This window comes from Aedes albopictus, chromosome 2, assembly GCF_035046485.1.
Source record: "Aedes albopictus strain Foshan chromosome 2, AalbF5, whole genome shotgun sequence".
Classification (NCBI taxonomy): Eukaryota; Metazoa; Arthropoda; class Insecta; order Diptera; family Culicidae; genus Aedes; species Aedes albopictus.
In genome coordinates this window covers 363,030,624-363,051,495 of record NC_085137.1, presented here as the reverse complement: position 1 = coordinate 363,051,495, position 20,872 = coordinate 363,030,624, and the positions used below count along the sequence as shown (strand labels likewise).

Sequence of the window (20,872 nt, the reverse complement as noted above, 5' to 3'; positions counted from 1 at the left end):
CACGCTCAACGAGCGAACGACATCGGCAAAGTGTGCAATGTGGAGCGAAATGTAAATAAACCTGTCCGGGAATTCCACTAAGGGTTAAGTGGTAAGACATGCACGAGGGAAGTTTTCAGTAGTTGAACATTGTACTAGAAGAAAATGAATGAGCTTTCAGTGTTGAAGATTTTCTTAATTTCCATTCATAACATAACTATAATTTTATTTTGATTGCTACAACTTTAACTGTTTTACAGTTTATTGCATTTTGTGCGAATGATCAGTTTTTTTGCGATTGCAAAGTGATTACGTTGTTGGTTCCTGTACGCGTGATGATACATATTATTAACTGTCTTTAATATGATAAGTTTTAAAAAGAAAAATTCACGGTTATAATATATAATAGGGAAGCGGAGCCATCTCGGCAGGGGTCCTATTTTGGGCACTTTTGTGCTCTAACTCAGCCAATTTCGAACCAATTGACACAATTTTTGGAACGCGATGAGATACGTATAGTATCTAGCCATGTACAAAATTTCAAGGCAATTGGTTTAGAATTGTCTGAGTTATAGCGAAGATTGCCCGAAATACCAGCCGCTGCCCAAGTGGTTCGCTACCCTACTACTGAATTATGCAAATGGAAATCAACAATTTTGTCTTCAGAGTCCGAAATTAGCACCTACAATTGAATGAATTCGTTCCTGTATATCATTTTGGAACTTTAGTGCAAAGTATCCTGTGTCCTTACACCTACCACTAATAACTTCTAACTTCCAGATCTGCTTCTCAGCTTTAGTGTTCTATGAGCCCTTCCACAGTTATTAACTGAGAGTTTCCTCTGCCAATGACCATTTTGCATGTGTATTTTGTCAGGTACGAATATACTGTATGCCCAAGGAAGTTAAGGAAATTTCCATTTACGAGAATTTTCTGGACCAACCGGGAATCGAACCCGTCTCCTTTGACACGGTGCTGAATACCCACGCCTTTACAGCTGTGGCTATATGGGCCCCTTTCGACATTATGAAACATGTACTGAATGTTTACGGTTAGATTTGTATCATTTCACCTATCAATGCATTATATACCATCTTCTTCTAGCACTTGTAGAGTGATATAAAGTAGTGGAAGATCCCGCTTTAATGGATGATTCATAATTTTGTAGCTGGCGACAGAGCCGGTACAATTCATTTGCCAATTCGCGACTAAATGCATGAATGAAAGTTAGCCGTATTCAAAAGGCGTATAAAAGCCATTTCATATGCGCGCTTGGCAAATTAACTTTAATAACATATCTTCGCTTACGTCAATTCACGTCACGCTTACTGGTATTTATACATTTTCGCCCTTTCTTTTGGGAAATGGTCTGGAATTGATATACATAAAGGGTGCGTGCGGTATTTTTGCACTAAATCATATCGTAATCATAAAACACGTTTCAAAAATAATTCGACAATAGATCTATTCGCGAACAATTGTGATTATTTCAATGATTTAGGAAGAAAAAAGTTGTCCTTACACACTTAATCTCGAAATTTGACCTCGGTAAACGCGAATAACGAACTCAATCGGTAAAGGATATTTTGACTGAAATATCGTTAAAATTTGACAGTTCATCGAAAATAACTTGTCAAAAATAACGACATTCGGTAATTTACGTTCATTACTAATTCTCGGCAAACTGTTTTGCCACAGCGATCGGCACTCTGATCATGTTGCTGAATTTCGGTAAAGCGCATCTGTCAAAAATGAAAACGAACCGCGGTGCCGGGTGCCATCTTCAAAAAATGATTTCTCACTTCCATCGCTGGAATAGTTATCTCGTAAGTAAAACAATTGGATTCATTTTAAGCTAATTCTGTATACGTTTCTGCTGTTGATATTCATTAATAAATGAATGTCTCTTTTAATTTTCTTTTCAGTGTTTTGGAGTTGGAGCGCTGGAGCGCTGCAGAAGTGCAGTATTCTCTCACCAAAGGCGTCTATTTTTTGTGCTGCCGGACTTAACCTGCAGACGCCAACAAACCAAAATGGTCCGTACCAAACAAACCGCTCGTAAATTCACCGTAGAAAAGGCTCCCCCCCGTAAGCAGCTGGCCACAAAGGCCGCCCGCAAAAGTGCTCCCTCGACCGGCGGAATGATATAGCAGCATCGTTACCGGCCGGGAGAATGCGAAAAATCCGTCGCTACCAAAAGTCCACCGAGTTGCTGATCCGCAATTTGTGAAATCGCGCAGGTTTTGAAGACGGATCTGCGTTTCCAAAGTGCCTTTATCACTGCCCTGCAACGAGGCGTACCTGGTCGGATTGTTTGAGGACATCATCTGTGCGCGATCCACGCCGTGCGCGTCACCATCATGCCGAAGGACATCTGGCTGACCCGGCGCATCCGCGGAGTAGGAGGAAGTGTGTAATTGTGTGTTATACCATTTAGAAACGATGAAATAGCCAAAAGGTCTTTCGCAGGACCAGCCGGAGTATGTATTTTTTTTTGTTTTATGCTAGTGCGAATAAAATTGTTAACCTAATTATCATTTTTGTTTTATTTTACTTCTTCTTATAAATAAGCATGAAAGAAAATAAACATTTACTGAATTTCGGTGATAATTTATGCCGAAATATTCGGCAATGTATTACCGAACCACTCGTCAATGTTTGACAGTTGATCTTTGTCAAGTTTGCAGACTGGTCGGCGATTTAAACTTTTACCGAGATTTTAACCGAGCTCTCAGCTGTTGGATTCTCGGCGATTTATTTTGCCGGCCTCGGCAAATTAAATTAAGTGTGTATATCGATAACCTTTTTTGAACGATCCTGAGAACCGCTGCAAGTCCGTTTTAGTGTTGTTGTCTATATTTTGGTCAACAATTATGTCATTTTAGGTAAAACTAGAATATTTTTTTGTACGAGGAGCTCCAATGGTATCATCGTTATGTGTGCCGTTCAAAAAATATCTCATAAATTTGAAAAAGAGGTTTCTAGAAGACGAAAATGCGAACAACTTGAGTATAAATATATGGAGCAGCTGCATACTATTTGCATTTTCTCAGCTGTCAAGAACGCTATGAAGCTGATTTTTTCAGTGTAGTTGGGGGATTCCATAGGCTTGTTACCTACAAAAAACTACATCTCTGGAATGGAAGATAGCGGAGAAATAACTGGAGGAAGTCGGAAATTCTAATTCGAGCAATGGTATTCTACTAGGGTTGCTCAAACATTTATGAGAAAATTTAAAACTAAAATATCCTAAGTCTGACCACCTCATTTTGCTGTTTTAGACTCCCATAAGCTACAGCACAAATTTGAGCTGAATTGGCAATGTTACCACCACCACTGGGCACAATTCTAGTGGACCTGTCGAAGAGTGACTGGACCGAGCAATGTCATGACGCGATTGACATTGCAGTTTGACATTTTGGTAATCGAGAAGAGAAAAAACAACAATGAAGATAAGTCAAGAATTACTTGCTAAAATTTGCTGGTAAACGAAAAGTATTTGCTATTGTTAAATAATTACATTGAGTGAATTTGAACTAAAAGTAAACAAAAAGAATTCGGATTTGTAAGTAAAATAGACTAAATTAAAATACCTGTGAATTATATACATTTATTGATATTTAGGCACAACTGTATACAGCTTCGGGAATTCAGGTCATTGAAACCGCGTGAAGAACATCAATAATGTAAGTGATTTTTTCCGCAATTCTACATGAAATTATATTACTATAAATAAATTATTTACAATTTTGAGCTGTACGCTACACTACTGCTGCAAAAAGGTGTATTTCTTCTACGTGTCCTGAACATATAAGGTCTTAGGTATCTCTCGACTAGGTTGAAGTTTATATGGTAAAACTGGTACAAATAAGTGCAGGAATGGCATAGTTTTAGTTTTCTGCCACTAGATGGCACTGGAAGCGTTCAATAACCGTTATTTTTAGTATTATTACAGGGAATTCTATGCGGAACATCTTTTTGTTGAAGACCGCTAAGTGATCCGATGCTTGCTAACAAAAAAGTTGTACCCTAGACTTGGTGTATCGAAAAAACAACCAGTTTTTATTGATGCTATTCGATAATGTGTTAAAATCACCACGTCAAAATTATTTAAATTATAATTTTTGAAGCATATCTGTATCATTACGTCTCGTGTATCATTATCGGGCTTTTACACATTACATTTTACTGATTTCGTCTTATTTACACAACAAATAGTAGAACCCGAAATGTTATTGGGCGCGCTAGTGTAACACATAGGATCTGAAAATATTTTCTCGTACCACCACGTCTTTGATTATTAATGGTTTTATATTTTTCACAGTCCACTAGAAATATGGTGCATTTGATGATGTGGGATTTATATTTTTATTGCAACCCTTTGATGAAATATTCATGTTTGAAGGTTAGTGCAAAATTACCGCACGCACCCTGTACAAGTGTTACTACATTGAAATCTCGGACTTTATTGAGTTGATCTAGGGAACCGGGCCCCAATAGTCACACGTCCATGCTGAGGGGGACGGGTTCGATTCCCAGTAGATGCAGGAACTTTTCGTAAATTCCCCAGACTTCCTTGAGCATAGAGTATCTTCGTGCCTGCCGCACGATGTACACATGCAAACCGGTCATTGATCATAGAAGCTGAGAAGCCGGCTTTCTTTCAGTGGGGAAAAACCACCGTTGTCGTATATGTAATTCAAATGTGATAATGTGAAAAACATATTTCCCTCTATTGGGGGATAAACATCGTATTAAAAATTTCTCTAGCAATTTTCTGAAATTTACCGGAAACAACCCTGCAAAGTTGGTGTACGCTAATGATCCAGTTGGCACAAGAAAGCGTGGATCGCAGAGAGTACGATGTGTTGGGCGGACCAGGTGGAGTGTGATCTGACAAGCACTGGGCGTGACCGAGGATGGAGAGCGGATCCACAAATCGAGTATTGTAGCGTACTATTGTTGATTACGTCCTACCTTTAATGTGATGTTGAGTGAATAAGTGCATATGCATGTACTGTAGGCTATTCTGGGGAGATTCTCATTAAGGATCCATTTGAACTGGATGAGTCTCTTATGCAATTGTTAAGACATTTTTCATTGCCTATGCGAATTTTTCAAGTATTCTTTAAGATTTTTTCCGTTACGTAATTTGTGGTTCATAAATCATAATCCACAAATTACTATTTCTTGTTACCGTTTAGGTACTTTTACCTTAAGAAAGAAGTCCTAATAGAGTGAGGAGAACAGAGGCGGTAAGAGATAGAACTTAGCCGATAGAGATGCTTACTCACCAGCATACTGCGATTCGGCATGCATTTATGAGAGCCACTTTAATAGCTGTTAATAAATAAGGATTAAACCTAAACGATGAGTTCTATATAATCAAATAAATGCTTAATTAATTATTTACTGCAAAATCCATCAAAACCCTATGCACAGTGTTTGAAATCGATGATTTTGCGATCAAAATTAAATAACTTTTTTCACGTTGGTTCTAGAGGTTTGGCGTGTTCTACAAAGTTTTTCTGCATGTAAAAAGACGTCTTTTGATAAAATGTAATAAATGATTAATCCCCTTAGAAGTGAGATAAAAATTTTATTTTTTCTAAATATTTTTTTAGAGGTTTGACGTCTTTGGCAAAGTTGTAGCCCATAATAAGAGAAACAAAATCGTAGAACATGTCAAAGCTCCACCTCTTATGGTTTTCGAGATATGGAGCATTTTGTGCGAAGTACCCTTAAAACTAGTTTTTTCATTGTAGCTTCAACAGTGTAGCTCTTACAGTTTTGTGACCTTCTAGATGTCAAGTCATTATATCTTAAAACAAAAAAGTTATAGGCAAATTTATCATAGGGTAAAAACACTAGACTTCACCCCCCTAAAATTCTGCTCTAATCTTCGCCATTTCATACATAAGAAATGTAATTTGTATGGAGGTGGCGAAGACTAGAGCAGTGGCGAAGACTAGAGCAGTGGCGAAGTCTAGTGCTTTTACCCTATTTTAATGTGTACTTTCACCTTAATTAACTGTTTCCGGCGCAAAATGGCGCAGATGGCTCAGTCGGTAGTTGAAAGATTAGACTTTTTACTATCAATTGAGGGTGGAAACCTTCGTGGGTGGGAAAGGTGGTTTAAATACGTAGCAAAAACTAATTATTTTGCCTGTAATACAAGAAAAATTAATAAAAAAATAATCATTTAGGAGCCCGCTGTAATTTTTACTGCATTGCGTAATTTCCGGCAATATTTTACAACATTTTTGAGCATTATTTATTTATTTATTTACCTATATTAGCGACACTTTACACCAAAGGTGAATTCGTGTCGTTTTTGAGCATTGTTTTTACCAAACAGAATGTTTTATTGATGATTTTGAATTCATATTGTTTACTATCAGATGTTCAGGCAATTTCTGATAAAAGTACTTTTAAAATTAACTGTTTGAAGTTTTTATTGGGGGGCAATATTCAAGTTATGCAGCGCTAGGAATAAGAAAAAAGAAATATTAGACAGTTCAAGATGTGTATCAAAACACAGAGTAGATTTTTTTCATGTATGGTAAGTGGGGGCAGGATGGGTCACCTAAGAAATGGATCCCTATAACTTTCTGAATACAAATCGCATTTCTCTGTATTCTACCACGACTCTCAGATACACTAGTCAGCTATGATATAAGAGTATAAAAAGGTTATAAAGTTTGAAACCTGCGTCTTGACAAACAATTTTCAAAACATGACCCATCTTGCCCCACCTCATTTTAACGGGGGCAAGATGGGTCAGCTATAAGAAAACTCGATTTTCCTCCAACAAAAAATACTATATCTTCAAGTTTTTCTCTATACATCTATGCTTCATAGACGTACAGATTACATGAAGAAAGTGTTGAAACATATCGGTAGATTATTCTCAGAACTAGAAGATTTTTGTTCGGGTAGCCATAAACGGACTTTGAAAACCTATATTTTTTGTAGGAAAATTTAAAAAATGTGTTCTCAAATTTTCAGTGCTCTCATCGCTTTGATAATGTAGGTCACAGAATAGCCTTTCCATGAAAAATAAAACATTTTCAAAAACAATGCAAACATATCGAAAAATTAGGGTGACCCATCTTGCCCCGTCTACACAATACACGTAGTCATATGGAATGTATAGCATAAGGAGTTTAACGAAAAAATATTTTATTTTTTTCTGTGCGAGGAACGTATAGAATTTTCAAAACAATATACCACTTTTTTGTGTATCTCCGTCGTTCATCTGGGAAAATTATTGAAAGATTCAAAACTTATATTGTGCGATTGAAAACGGTACTGACCCATCTTGCCCCCTGACCCATCTTGCCCCCACATACCATATTTATATTTATATTTATTGTTTGACTTTTCAACTACGGAATCAGTATCGGCAAATATCAGAAGAAGTTTTGATTCGTCCTATAGCAGATTAACAGATTTTTCTGTAACTCACGAATGTGACTTACAACTGAGAAGCAATTGAAATATATCAGATATAAATCAATAAAATTCAGGGTGTGCCGAGAAATAATGCGATAGTTTTTTTTTTATTTCAAACATTAGTTGTGGGCTTCGTGGCCGTGCGGTTAGAGGCGTCAGTCGTCTGGCCGTTACGTAAGCCTCGGAGTGTGGGTTCGATTCCCACTCCAGTCGGTGAAAACTTTTCGTCAAACGAAAAATTCTCCACTGGACCACTGGGTGTTTCGTGTGTTGTCCGTTGTCTCATGTATGTGATTGTTCAGTCTGTGCAACCTCTGGTTGAAGACGGTGTAATGTCTTTTTTTTTAGTTATAATCACTTGACGTTAACCAATTACAAGTTTTGACGTCCCGTCGTCTGTATCATGAGTTAATTGATGTATTTTTCATATATTTAACAGTACTTTTAACGAACATCAGGCTGAAAATAAAATTTTATACCGAATTGATCATTTGATATAAAAGATTTACTTTATTTTCACCAGAAAATCGTCAAATATGTATTGAATAATGTTACAAGAAGAATTACAACTATCTTAATTAGAACTGCGAAGGTATTTATCAAAACGCATTTAATATTCTTACCACTGTAGCCATTCAATGTTATGACTATTGGGTAGGTAGTCAATCGTTTGGGCATAGATATGTTGTCATAAGTTTGAAGAAATGCAATACTTTTTTTAGAACTAGTTTTAGTTATAACTCTCGGGTTATAACAATATTTTCTTCTGTTTTTTTTTTTAATTTATAAAAACTCACTGGTTTCTGCAAAAACTTTGTAAAGATATTGCCGGAAGAAACACAGTGCAGTAAAAATTACTGTGATTATTTTTTTTAATTTTTTTCTAGTATCACAGGCAAAATAATAAGTGTTTGCCTTGTATTTAAACCACCTTTCCCACTATTGCTCACGAGGGTTTCCACCCTCAAGTGATAGTAAAAAGTCTAATCTTTCAACTACCGGCTGAGCCATCTGCGCCATTTTGCGCCGGAAATAGTTACTTAAGGTGAAAGTACACCTTAAAATATGATAAATTTGCCTATAACTTTTTTGTTTTAAGATATAATGACTTGATATCTTCGGAAGAAATGTGTATTTTGACGTTCTGAACAAGTTTGTAGAAGGTCACAAAACTGTAGGATTTTATCTGTTGAAGCTACACTGAAAAAACAATTTTTAGGGGTACTTCGCACAAAACGCTACATATCTCTAAAACCGTAGGAGGTGGAGCTTTGACATGTCCTACGATTTTGTTTCTCTTATTATGGGCTACAACTTTGCCGAAAACGTCAAACTGCTAAAAAAATATTTTGAAAAAATAAAATTTTCATCGTACTTCCAGGGGGATTAATCATTTATTACATTTTATCAAAAGACGTCTTTTAACATGCAGAAAAACTTTGTAGAACACGCCAAACCTCTAAAACCAACCATCAATTTCGAACACTGTGCTATGTAATAGTACCATTTTTTACCATATAAAGTAGCTTAGCTAGTTCTAATACACTCCAGGGGAAACGGTAAAATCAAAAATGTACCTACACACTTAGAAAAGCTCATGTAAATTTCCGTCACTCTGAATGCACATATTCAAGCAACACATATGACGTAAATTTAAACGTCCAAGTGACGTAATTTTCTGTCACATTTAATTGAATATTTAGTCATATGAAACGTAATGATGTACGATTCACAAATTGTTTACGTCACATTGAACTTAATTTTTCAAGAATGACGTATTATTAAGTCAGAAGACCTATAAATTTACGTCATTAATTTGTTTACGTTCTGTGCAATAAATTTACGTCACGAGTAATTTTGATTTTTTCGTAGTGTGTACACTTTACATACACACAGACACTTACCAATGGGATTAAGAAGTATAAGGGAAATTTGGATAAGGAATGAACGGATGAGGAATAAAATGGGAAATTTGGTATCACACACTACGAAAAAATCAAAATTACTCGTGACGTAAATTTATAACACAGAACGTAAACAATTTAATGACGTAAATTTATAGGCCTTCTGACTTAATAATACGTCATTCTTTTAAAATTGAGTTCAATGTGACGTAAACAATTTGTGAATCGTACATCATTACGTTTCATATGACTAAATATTCAGTTAAATGTGACAGAAAATTACGTCACTTGGGCGTTTAAATTTACGTCATATGTGTTGCTTGAATATGTGCATCAAGAGTGACGGAAATTTACATGAATTTTTCTAAGTGTGCAGGAAAAGAGAAAAGTGGGTCAGCTACGAGTCTAATAAGCGAAACTAGGTCTTTTCCACGTTGACCACGTGGCACGCCATTAGGACGAGCTCAGCCAAAGAAAGTCACTGTAAAGTTATCCCAAGTGAAGATAGTTACTATCATATCGTGCATAGTTAAAAGTGCAGTGGAAAAGTCTAATTTGGGACTTTTCATACCAAAGAATCTGGTATGAAGTGGATAAAAGTTAGTGGACTCGGTTCACCAGGTTTGGTGTCCCTGTCGAACCACCGCCAAGCGGTCGGGTTTCTCCAAAAGGTTTAGGTAGACCCTTTAAGGTACATCGTCAGTCGTGGGCCACTGCGATCAATCCGATCCCCTTCGGAGCAGTTCCCGAAGGATCCCGAGGCCGAAGGAACCCGAGGAACCACGTGACTCCAACGAACACCGTAAGAGTTACAGCCCTCCGATAGCGGTCTCGAGCAGCTCTCCGTGATTTCCGCAGTTCGCCGCTAACCCCGCCACAGATTCCCGCCGTAAGCTACCAATCCCCACGCCGGCCGGCTTTTACACACCCACACACGCTCATAGATCTGTAAGTACACCTATACACTAAATATACCGTTAAAGAGTACCCCCACGACTTTTGCATTCCCGATCAGAATCCGAGCCGACCCTGTAAGAGTATCTCGAGGGGAGAAGCTAAGTTAGAGCTCATGGGAGTGAGGGTAACATTCTCTAAATTACTTCCGCTGTGCTTTGTTCATACTCCAAATTCACAATAGAATAACTTTCTAATGACATAATTTATTGCAACTGTTATCTAGCGCATCACTATCATTTCAGTGATAAGACGCCATGGTGACACCATAAGCCACCAATGCATTAGAAAAGAAACCTCCACGAGCGTTCCAAGAATTCATCGCAGCCATCAACTGTCACCACACTAGACACACACCGGTCTTTTTGGGAACTCCCTCTGGTCTGCCATTGTCCTCCGATTACAATTATGAGTGTTCCGCCTCCAACGTAGGTACCTAGGCAATTAAATCATAACTAAACGTTGACACCTTCCATAGTCACCTTTCGTTCTCAGATAACAGAATGTTGCTATCACGCAGTCTGACGAAGGAAGGAAAACCTCCTTTTGCCGGTTGTGTCATCATCATGGGGTAAGCTCTCTATTTTGTTTTCATCGGAATTGGCGAATCATTCTTCATGCCGCTCGGACGATGAAAGTGCTAAATGACCACACCGTCAATGTGGCAATGTCCATTTCTATTCACCCACGTGAGTAATCTTTCATTACTAGGATAGGATGTCGTCCCGGTCATCCCCATGCAGTTGACTCAAAATAGAATTGTGTGTTTATTCGTATGTATAATGACCGCGTGCCCGACGTGTCGAGTGGACGCTTGTCGGTTGATGTGATAAAAGTATGGTATAGGATTAGCTCGCGTGAGTGACTTCAGTGTTTGTTGATGTTACACGTATGAAGTGGAGTGTACTAATATTTAGATTAGGAACAATGAAAGGGCATTTTCCAATAACAATACGACTACAAAATATTATAATTTAAATGTCTCTTGTTTTGCATTGCCATCCATTTTTTTTAAAGATCGATCTCGTTTTAGAAATAAATATGATCATTTTTACCTTTTATGATCAAATAAGTGCAACTATCACTATTTTTTATCTATCTATTTTGGAAGCACCCTGTATATCCATATTGAAGGGTAAGTGATTCCCGACTGGCGCCAATCCGTATTAGGAGAAATAATTGTTACATTGATTGCGATATTCGCTCTAAGAAAAGTACAGAAAACAACAGTGCCTATATTTATACAGCCCCCGTTCATATACCACGCCAGATGTGGAAAAGGTCTCGTGTATAAGTTTAAAAATAGAATTACATAAAATCAACTCAATGTAGACGAGACGAGATTCAATTACGAACATACGTATGATTTGCAGTTTATTTTCATTTCTATTTTTGTGCTTCTACATATTTTACATTTTATACTAGCACAGCTTTGGGCTGCAAAATGGTGAGTCGAAAAGGAGTGTCCAACATAGCTCTGGTCCTTATAAGTTCCTATCTCATGCTTCTATGGGTCAATCGATGATAAAGAGCGCAAGCTAAGAGTTGTGTGCTTAGCTGGTAGTGCAGCCTGGGCACTGTTGTCCTTCTGACTTCAGCTAGATTGCGGAGGTACGTACCGAGTGTCTGTCCATCAAGGAGGTGCGGCTCAAACAGCGCCTGTTCTGACATCCTGCGTCTGAGTATGAATTGCAGTATCGCTATACCTTAACAGGCAGCCCCTTCAGCGCGATGTAGGTAGCGTGGCCCCGGTAAGGTGCGCTGCTGAATACTTACAATCAACAAGAAAACAAGCTATCCAGGAGACAACCGAGTGGTGACACTTGTTCCCAGTCAGATCACGTGCTAGTAGACGGGCGACATTTTTCGGACTTCGTAGATGTGAGCTCCTACAAAGGCCTAAACATTGACTCGGATCATTATATTGTAGCCGCAAAAATTCGGGCGCGATTAACCAGTGTCAAGAATTTAAGAAACAACAGAACGACGCGTTTGAATATCCCATGCTTTTCAGCCGAAGGGGTTGCTGCACAGTACCATCGAGACGAGAGGATAGGAGAGACCAACGGATCTGGAGATGTAAGCAGTTTATGGGGGTTTGTCCCTGAAGCAGTGACAACAACAGTACACGGAAAAAAATCCATTCCCCTCATCATGAATAAAAAATCATGGTCTTATGATGTCTGCCAACTCATAATATCATAATTAAAATTCATAATATCATGAATGAGTTGTCCAGAAATATGAATAGAAACAAGCATTTTCATGAATTATATTCATGGTCGCTTCCTAGCGTTACACTTATCTGCCATATGCAATTATATAAATCGCGCGGTCGTCCAGCACAGACATGTGGAAAAAGTTGAACCTACTATTTTTGCAAAGTTTTTATTTGATTAGAGTAATAAATGTCCATATATGAGGAAATGGAACATCGAAACAGTGTGCCCGTAAGATTCGGCAGTTTGTTGGGAGTTGATTGACTAAAAAGTAAACGCGCAAAAAGTAAACAGTGCCCAGTTCGCGTTTTCGTTGTGCCATCCGTCGTAGTTCCGAGTTTATGTACGGAGGGTGAAGCAAAGTGAGAATCGCGCGTTAATTTTCGATAATTCTCTCTATTTCTCCGGTTTATCCATCTTTCGACGACTTCGGAGACTCAGCAAGTGGTGTGAACTAGTGAACAATTGATGTGGTTTGGAGGGCATCCTTAGCCTGTTGGATGTAGTAGCCAAAGACAAAAATAGTAAACCAGCTAAATATGATTATCCGGTGAGTTCGATCATTGTTGTTCTCTTTTATATTTGAACATTACATATCTTCACTAACAAGAGGCCAACTAAAAAGTGCTGCTTGCTCATAGAAAAAAAGGATGATGGATAGGTCCCAAAATCATAGAAATGGGCTCTGATATCACGTATTTTATTTTATTTTTATGATTTTAGCTTGCATCGTTTTATTAATCTAATTAAGAGCATTTGGGACCGACGACGACGGAATCATAAAAGTAATTCTTAATTCCATGAATTCTATGCATGGTTTCATCTCCCTCAACCATGGTTTTATGAATTTGACTGAGAAACATATAGGTCCGACGACGACGGAACCATAAAAGTAATTCTTAATTCCATGAATTCTATGCATGGTTTCATCTCCCTCAACCATGATTTTATGAATTTGACTGAGAAACATTGAGGTCCGACGACGACGGAATCATAAAAGTATTTTTTGATTCCATGAATTCTATGCATGGTTCTACCTCACCAAACCATAATTTTATGAATCTGATGGTAAAGCATCAGGATCTGCATCCAGGTTTATGAAAATTATTCTTGGCTTCATGAATGTTACTCATGATCCCAGCTTATTTAATCATAGCTTCATGATTATATTTTCCATTTTTGGTCGTCGAAAGCCAAAACAATAACGGGTGCATAGCGTTATGGTGAAATCAATCATAAGATCATAAAATTTAATCATGGTGTATATTTATAACATAAAATCATAAAAATATCGGGAAACTATGAGTCATATTCATGGTCTTGGGAATGGATTTTTTTCCGTGTACAAGTGGTGATTTGTACCGCGACGCCAACGTAATGGTTGGTTCGATGAGGAGTGCCAACCGTGCCAACGAGTGGCGAACGAAAAAAATGCCGCCATAATGCACGAAGAGTGTGATTGCTGAAGCGCAAGAAACCCAAATAACTGAGCTGAAGCATTATTGCATGCAAATATACGGTGTATTTAGAGCAATCATTACTTTACATGCAAACTTATGGTTGATTCAAAGTGGAGATGGGCAATTATGCGACTGCTCTCAGATTATACCAGTATAATCTTAATTTGATTCTATAATTGCCCATTTCCACTTTAAATTAACTCTATGTTTGCATGTAAAGTAATGATTGCTTAAAATACACCGTATATCTGCATGCAATGAGGCTTCAGCACCGTGGCTACTTGGGAAGTATGAACAGGAACGATATGCGAATGTTTTATGCAACTGTCAATAACTGCGAAAGAAAAGCCGCGTAAGTATCTGATTATTACGTAATTGTTGCGCCTTAATATGTGCATAAAAATCTGTGTGATATTAGGACTGCTCCCAGGGTTTCCATATGAAATTCCTTTGAAAAATATTGATTTTCCAAGGAATCTTTTAGAAATTCGCCCTGCGATTCTGCAAAATATTTTTATAGACATTTCTCCAGGGATTGGTTTGAAAATTTCTGTAAGTGTTCTTCCAAGAATTCCTTTACATGTACTCTTAAAAAAAGGACCAAGGAACCAATTTTTTCGGAAATTTTATTAGATATTCCTGCAAAAAATCTCAAATGTTTATTTCAGAAAATCTTACAGCATTCCAAAAATCTTTTAGGAATTCTTTCAGAAATTTTTCGAGAGATTCTTCCAGAAATTTTATGTAGGATTCATTCAGAATGCCAATCACGGATTCCTAAAAACAAAATCCTCTACTTCCTTAGAAAAATATCCAGAGGTTTCTTCAAAAATTTCTCCGGTGATTCCTTTAGAATGTCTTCCATGAAGTCTTAGAAAATTCTGCTAGGGATTCCTTTTGACATTTTTGTGAGAATTTCTTCAAGATTTCATTCAGGTTTTTATTTTATTTTAATAGATTTATTGTTTCATTCGTGAATTCCTCTGAAGTTCGCTTATCCCTCCTCCTTTGGCATTAGGGTCACTTTCGACCAAAACCGTAAACTACATCAGCGAGCTGCTGCCAACGTGATGCAAAAGGAAGGAAAACGGGCTGCTAGTCAAGCGGCTACCGCTTCTGCTTCGTATGCATAAGGTCCTGGGTTCAGTCCCTGTTCTGTCCCTTTCTTCCTACTTTGTATCTTTCTTTATATTTTCTTCTTTCTCTCTTATGTAGAGACTCATGTATATTCACATGTTCATAGCCATCGCTAGAACAGAAACGGGATGAACAGTCGTTTCCCATCCTTCAAATTTTCATAGCACAGTGTCAATCTATCATATAAACGCCTACGAGTTATGCAATCAAGCGAACTGTACCGCATTAACTTCAGTGTAATAAGCACACTAATCTTTCCCCTTTCGCCTGGCATCCACGCACCAATGTGTGAACCCTCTGCCAACCATATCCCACCAACACTCCGACATCCGCATGAATTTTTTGCAGACGCAGACGTATATTCGGTCTGCTATGGATACAAACGATCATCACTTCATACCCCTTCCCCACATTGACCTACAACCTGACGTAGCAGGCGCCATTGTCGTGTAAAAATAGAAGACCACCAACACTCACACACTAAAGATGCCTGCTAGTCCCCGGCAGATATTTCATTAGTTCCTTGTGTGAGTGTGGCTGGTCTGATGATACTGGAGTAGCATCCACGGGCGATTAATCAAGCTCAAGCTCAAAATCCTCTGAAGTTCGCTTAAGTTTTATCCCAAATTCAGATATTTTTCCATGGATTCGTTTAGGAAACCTTTCAAGGATTTCCTTAACAAATCTTGCACGAATTTGTCTAGAGTCCAATGATTTCCTTAGAAAATTATCCATAGATTATTTCAAAAAACTATCCTGAGATGCTTAAAAAAATTCAACCATGGATTCCTTAAAAAATCTTCCAGCGATTTCTTTCAGAAAATCAAACGTTCAAAATTCCTTCAGAAATTTCGCAAAAGTTTGCTTTAGAATATATTAAAAAGTTTCCTTCTAGAATTTCTCCAGAAATTGTTTAAATAATCTTTAAAAAGCTTTCTTACGACAATCTTCCAGAGATTCACGAAAAAAATCTACAAAGTTTCTTTTAGAAACTCTGCCAGTGAATCTTCGATGGATTCCTTTCGAAAATACACTATGGATATCTTTAGAAATCACTACAAGAATTTATTCATAACATCTTCCAAGGACTCTTCCAGAGAATCTTTAATGCATTTCTCCATCAGATATGCCTTCTAGAATTTCTTCCGAAATTTCTCCAATAATTCGTTTAAGAAGTTTTTCATGGATTCCTTCTGAAATTTTACCTGGGATTACTTCAGAAATTGTTCTAGGGTCTCCTTTAGAAAATCGCTCAGATGGAATTGAAATTTTTCTAGAAGTTTTATATTTCTTCTTTATTAAGATTTTCAGCTCTAAGCTGATTCATTTCTTCATTCAGAAATTCTTTCAAAGATTGTTTCAAAAAATCCTTTAACCAGCGATTTTTTTTTCTAAAAATATGCCTGTGATTAGTTAAGATATTCTTACAGCTACAGGAGTTTTTTTCAACAAAATGCTCCATAGATTTCCTCAGGAATTTATTCAAGGATTTCATTGAACATATTCGCAGATACAAGGGATAGACAAAATGATCGGGACAGGCAAAATTTTCACTTTCCAGAAAATGTTCAACTAGCTGTAACTAAATGGTCAAAATTTCATTGCATTCGGTTCATTGAACTCGGAGATATAACAGCTCAAAGTTGACTGTCGGATAATTTTACTTTATTCAAAAATCTTTATAACTTCGTGAACAATTGTCCGATCTTTTCCAAATTTTGTCCACTGATACACAACTAGTTGAAGAACTTACAGTAAAAATTTGAGAATATTTGATGCACTTTTCGAAAAGTTACAGCTAATTGAACATTTTTTAAAAAGTGAAAATTTTGCCTGTCCCGATCATTTTGTCTATTCCTTTTAGGTATGTCTCCAAAATTTGTTTAACCCTCTAATACCCAAATATTTGATTTTGATCTAAATATCATTTTTCGTCATCTAAAATCGATTTAAACATGTTTTGGAAGATGATTTTTCTTAATTCTCGATTTCGTGAATTTCAGTTTTCGATTTTTCTAATTTTTATTTTTGAACATCCCCACGTTTTAATATTTTTCCTGGAAGCCTATTTGGGGTACGGATTTTTTGAGATGAAAACATTTTGAGATTTTATGATTATTGTTAAAATATTTTTATTTTAAATTTTTTTCATAGAAAATTTTATTTTCCGTGTAATTTTAAGGAAAATAATTTAAGAGTGTATTCGATTCCCTTAAACTATAAAACTAAGATAGAATGATTTGGGAAAAATTAAAAATATGTTATTTGTAGCGATTCAATACAAAATAAACAATGACTTCTAGAAGTTGACTAAAACATCAATTTTTCAGTGATTTTTAAAAAATGTAAATACGCTTTAAAATTCACCAAATACTATTTTGAGATATACAAAACAGTCCTAAATATCAGCCAAAAATATGAAAATTCTTCCACGAAACAAAAATTACAAAAATGCTCAAACTATACCCCGTCTAAAGGCGGGGTTGGGTATTAGAGGGTTAATTACTTCATGGATTCATCCAGGAAAATCAACAAGAATTCTTCCACAGATTGTTGCATTATTACTTCTAGTGATTCTAGCAGCAATTCTTCCAAAGGTTCCTGCACAAATTCGTATAGATTCAGGAGTTTCAGTAGTATTTCTCCGTATATTTCCCCAGAAATTCCTTCAGCATTTTTCCCAAGGATACCTCTAGGATTTTTTTCTACGGATTAAAAAATTTCCCTTGGAATCTCTACGGCAATTTTATTGGAAATTTCTCAAGAGAATTTCCGTTTTTTACTAGGTTTTTTTTAAGAAAATCCTCCAGGGACTCTACACAGTACGAACAATATCTGTAAATTTATGACGAACTGAATGTAACAAATTGACCTCCATCGTGTTCGATAGAAATTTATGTGTGATCTTAAAATTACACTGTTGATTGCTGAGAGAAAAGCACCAACTTTTCAGAGAAACATAAAAAAAATCTTTATACGAGAATTGAACTCAGACCTTCCGAGTGAGAGTTCACGCCTAACCCCTCTAGACTGTCTCACCAAGCCGAAGAGAAGACAATCAAAGATAAACATGTTCCACCATAAAGGAACAAACTGTTGTACCGCTTCGGCCACAGAGAGCGAGAGAGCAGTCTCCGCAGCGAGGCAGACGACTGAGCGTAGCTGTCCTCGTTTACGTTACTGCATGTAAATATCAAGCGGATATGTCTCAAAAAATGTAAACAGTATGCATGATTGGCTGATTATTGAGCGGACAGTATTATCTCTTGGTAAATGGCTGTAATTTTGTAGCTTCTGCTATAATTTTCAGTCGATGTTTAACTTACGTGCTGTTTAATTTTCATGATTTCTTTCTGTGTATTGAACGATATCTTCAAGAACTCTTCTAAAGTTTCTCAACCATTTTTCCTGGAGTTTCACCAAACTTTTTCCTGGAAGTTTTCCTGGTATTTTTCCAGTAATCTCCAGAGATACTTTCAGAAATTTAACTGAGATTCCGTCAAAAATACCTTCAGAGATTTTTACAGGAATTAGACTGCAGATTTCTTCAAAAATTGCTTCATGAATTTCTATAATAATTTCTCCATAGAATCCTTCTGAAATATCTTCAGAATTTTTCGCAGGGACTCTTTCAGTATTTTAATGTTCATTTAATTAATTTCAGTAAAATAATTCTTTAAAAACTGTTCCATGACTTGTTTCTTAAAAAAATCCACTACCTTTGAAAAAAATCAGTACAAATTCTCCAAGAGATCCTCCATAAATTCCTAGATAAATTCTTTCACCAGTAGAAATTCCTACAAAGGTTCTTTTAAAAGTTTCTCCTGCGATTTAATCAGAAATATTTTCTGACATTCTTTCAAAAAATTTCAATTGCACAAGATATTACTGGGAAAATCCTAAAATTTCCAAAAGGATCCCCAAATGATCTTCTGAATCCCTGAACTCCAGAAAATACCTATGGAGATTCCTAGAATAAATTCCTATATTTTTTATGTAGCAATACCAGTACAAACTCCTGAAAATACCTCATAAGAAACTCATCAAAGAATTTCTTCTACAACTTTTCAAGATGAATGAATGAAAATCCTGCTGCAATGTTTGAAAACTGTAGTGAAGGAACATAATTAAATCTTAAGAGAAGTCTGCAGAAGTCCCTAGGAACAAAGCTCATGTAAAATGTAAAATGTCTTGAAGAATTGCTGAATAAATCCGAAAATGAATTCATGCAACAATCCTTAGAAAAACGCGTTAGGAGAAATTCCTGGAGAAACTTCTAGAGCATTTCTTGAGAATTTTAAAGAATATCTGGAAAATGCCAAAGAATTATTCCTGGAGAAATGTTAGAAGAAATGGCTGAGGGAATCTAGTAATTCTTGATGGTATCCCTGAGAAATATATATTGGGGAATGCCTGAAAGAGGTTCTGGAAAATCTGAATTAATTCCTGAAGGCATTTATGGAGGAATTCCTGCGAGAATATCTAAAAAAATCTGCGAAAAAACTCCGGAAAAAAAAAACTCTGGAGAAATTTCTGCAAGAATTTCTAAATGTAATCCTTAAGAAACTGTAAAAAAATGTCTGAAACTGCATTTTTAAGGAATATGTAGAGGAACACCTAGAGGAATTCTTTGGGACACCCCTAGACGAATGCTAAAGAATGAATGCATTCTTTACGAATGCTTTTTCGGGAAATTTTAAGAAGAATTCCTGGCGAAGTAACTACTTCAGAAAAATTGCTGAAGGAAAATTTAACAGAATTCTAAAATTACTTAACGGGAATATATATGTTAAGGTGTGAGAAATTGGGTTGTTTAGTGAATAAAATGTTGCTATTTGGTATAGCCTTATTGAAAGAGCTCATTTTTCCGAGTGATTTTATTGGATTCCAATATCTTTGTTTTGATAATTAAATTAACAAAACAGTTTTAATTTTTGTGGATAGAATGACAGTTCAATCGATAAAGTGGCAGTTCGACCCAAACAAAAAAATGTCCCTATACAAACCTCAAATGAATTTTAAAAATAGTTCCCGTACTCCAAAAATTATGAAATTTTGGATTCCGACTAATTTTTGGGCGGAGAATCCGATTATGAAATAATCCGGATACCCCTAAAGAACCCAATTAAGTATGATTCTCGAAACACTAAGAAGAAAGGTTGTTTACTAGGTTTTTGGCGAATATTTTTTGGATACCAATCGATATGGTTACTAGTATGGGGCACGCTTGTATGGAAAAAATGAATCCTCACTCCAGTCGACTTTTTAGATCCCATTTAGGTCCCATACGAACTGTACAAAATTTCAGCGCAATGGGTGAAACTATAATTTTGCGCAAGCGGTTCAAAGTTTACATAGGATTTACTATGGGAAAAGTTACACTTTCAAACAAAAAATCCCAGAGGTCGCCCCTTGTCGCCTTAATTCAAATCGATCAACGCTTCTTGTAGAAAAATCATTTATGAAACTTTCCTTCGAAGACCGCAAAACAATTGGATGCTTGTGGAAAAAGTTATTGATTTATTACCGATGATCCAACGAACGGCTTTTTGTTTTGTTTTATCAGCAGCACTGTAGCTGCTGCCTTGGCTGCTGCTTTTTCTGGGGGTGGTGATGCCACCCGCCACCCCATGCAGCAACGGCGGCAGCAGTGCTGCTGATAAAACAAAACAAAAAGCCGTTCGTTGGATCACTAATCGGTAATAAATCAATAACTTTTTCCACAAGCGTCCAATTGTTTTGCAGTCTTCGAAGGAAAGTTTCA

General features: G+C 36.7%; 1 protein-coding gene across 3 annotated transcripts in view; it reads right to left on the bottom strand.

Moving 5' to 3' along the window:
• The window catches only part of LOC109415875 (NAD(+) hydrolase sarm1), a 280,580-nt gene that overhangs the window by 195,173 nt on the left and 64,535 nt on the right, over positions 1-20,872 (bottom strand). The window lies entirely within an intron of this gene.